The 2,698-nt window shown below is 37.3% G+C and overlaps 1 non-coding gene across 1 annotated transcript; it reads right to left on the bottom strand.

The window, feature by feature from the left end:
- Positions 1-2,144: 2,144 nt before the first annotated feature.
- Positions 2,145-2,248, bottom strand: LOC147474325 (small nucleolar RNA R71). Its single transcript, XR_015209952.1, has one exon. It is a non-coding gene; the product is annotated as a small nucleolar RNA R71 (small nucleolar RNA).
- Between the last annotated feature and the right edge of the window lie 450 nt (positions 2,249-2,698).

Below are 2,698 nucleotides of genomic sequence, written 5' to 3'. Positions count from 1 at the left end.
AATAGTTTTTAGATCTAGATCTAGTTTTTTTACATTCAATTAAATAGTTTAAAATCATATTTAGTTTTTAGAATAAAGTATTAGTTCTTCATTTCAATTTAGATTATTGATTCAATTCTTAGTTATATTTAGTTATTTTAAATTCAATTTAAATTCATTTTGAATCATTTTTCTTATTGTTCATTAGATTAATAAGTAGTTGTTATTCATTCAATCATGTCTTGTTCTTATTGTTTTATTAGATTTATAAACTTAATTTCTTATTCAAATCATTACTCTCACCATTGTTCCTTTTGGTTTGATTAGTTGAATTTAATTTAAGTCTAGAGAGTTAAGAGTGGAACGAATCCTTACTCCTTGTATTTCATGATTATGTTTTGAGAGTAAGAAGAATTGATTTAAACGTTAGAACGGTAGGATTACATATTAGTGTTCTTTTAGCATTAATATTTGTGTTTAACTGTTTTTATAGGATATCAAATGGCGCCGCTGCCATCTTAATCTCGTTCAAGACAAGAATTCAATTGCTTGAATCCAAGGGGCAATCCCCCATTCTCTACCCACCCACCTTTTTAATTTTTCATTCTTATTTCTTGAATTTTTGGAACTGTTCACTGTTTTAGGCATAGGGGCTGCGGATTCACAGAGGAAAATACTGTGGTAAAGGTATTTATAAATTTTTGAAAATTCTGAAAATTTCCAGACATAATATATAATGTGTTGTTGATTTACTAAAATAATTTCAAAGTTTTCCAAGTTGGTTTACCTAGTGAACTATTCCTATCTTTACACTGTTGTAATTTAGTTTTCACACCGTAAGTTTCGGTAAAAACTGTCGAGTAAGTTTACTTAGGCAGTTCTAAAAATTCTAAATTTTTTACAGGAGTATCTATCCTAAGTCAGAAGTTTTCAGTAAAACTTTCACAAGTTTTTGATTTGTTTTGACCTCCTAACTAGTGGAGTGTTTCCAGTGTGTTTCTGCAGTGTTGCAAACACTTAATGTCTAGAACAACAGCCGATAAGGAGGGTTTGTAGAGCTCGAATTGCTCTAAAATATTTACAGGAATATCCTTGATCTATCAGGAGTCTCCAGTAAAATTTTGGCGATTTTTGTCTCCGTTTTGATTGGTTAACCATTTGGTTGTTTGTATTGTGTCCGAAAACTGTTTCACAAACTTTGGAGGGCAGTAGATGGACTTTCTTAGCTCTGATTGATCTGAAATTTTACAAGCTACTTGATAGACGCCTTAGCAATCTACTGTAAAAATTTATATTTTTTGGAGAGCGCGACCTGCGCCCATACAAGGCCAAACCTGAGCACGACCCGCGCCATGGGCAAGCAAAAGTTGAGCGCCACTCGCGCCCAAACGCCTGGAAATCTACTTTTTGGCTAAGCGCGACCCACGCCCTACCAAGGCTAACTGTGAGCGCGACCTGCGCCTTACCTAGGCTAATTGTGAGCGCGACCTGCGCCCTACCTAGGCTAAAAGTGAGCGCGACCCGCGCCCTCTTGTGTACCAGCCCGATTTTTCACAGGTCAGTCCAAATTTTCATTTCTTCAAGTTATTTAGTGTTTCTAACATCATACAAGCACTGAGATCGCGTATACAAGACGCTATTCAAACGCGTAGCAAGGAGGCATTCAGGTACTCCTTCCACTCATCGGCTCTTCTGTCAGAGGAGTTTTAATTCTAGTATAATCAGGCTTGTTTTTCATAGAAATAAATACAACACGCCTATCTAGAATTTCACACACTACACCTGGATCAATGGCTAAATAACAAGAGACTCCTCTCTCTGATTTTTATAAAGCCCTAAACGATGGCCCTAAGTCGTGCATCGTTCTTGCAGACCTAGTGGGGGATTTTCGAATCCTCCCTAATATATTTAACTTGTTACTGGTTTTTCATGGTTTAGACCAAGAGAAGCCTTATCAGCACATACGTAGGATAGACCAAGTTCTTACTATATTCCATCATCCTAGCGTAAGTCCGGATCAAGTTAAACTAAGGGTGTTTCCTTTCACCCTAGCTGACAAGGTGGCGTCTTGGTTAACTGCCCAAACACAAAACTCTGTGGACTCATGGGCTAATCTTGTTCAATTGTTCATGGAACAGTTTTACCCACCATTGAAGACAAATGAAATGCTTCAAAAAATTCATTTATTTTGCCAGAATCCTCATGAATCTTTTTCAGAGGCTTGGAATCGTTTCACTGATTTTCTCATTGAATGCCCGCATCATAATCTTGCGAAGGACACGCTTTGTTCGTGCCTTCTTCAGGGGGCTTTCACATTATCATAAAGAGGTTCTAGATATCATGACTGGGTGTAGTTTTCATAGTAAAAGAGCCTTAGAGGCTTATAAATTCTTAGAAGATCAATCTAAGGGAAACAACAATTGGGGAGGTCACGACTCTTCCCGCTCTACTCTTTCTTCTGAGGTTAAACCTGATTCCGAGCTTAAAACTCTTATCGATGCCCTCACTAAAAAGGTAGATGCCATCTCTGTTCAATAAAAACCCACTCCAGTCATGAACATTAAATATACTCGCTGTAATGTCTGTTTTAGTCTTGAGCATTCCGACTTCTATTGTCTTCTTGTCTATGCACAACCACCACCACAACCATCACACTTCAACCAGTTAACTCAACATCAAGGACAAGGGAACTTAGGGGACCATAATAGAGGTTTAGTGC

The sequence above is a fragment of the Coptis chinensis genome, chromosome 9 (genome assembly GCF_015680905.1).
Source record: "Coptis chinensis isolate HL-2020 chromosome 9, ASM1568090v1, whole genome shotgun sequence".
Taxonomy (NCBI): domain Eukaryota; kingdom Viridiplantae; phylum Streptophyta; class Magnoliopsida; order Ranunculales; family Ranunculaceae; genus Coptis; species Coptis chinensis.
Note: the sequence above shows the minus strand (reverse complement) of the source record. Positions and strands in the feature narration are given on the sequence as shown.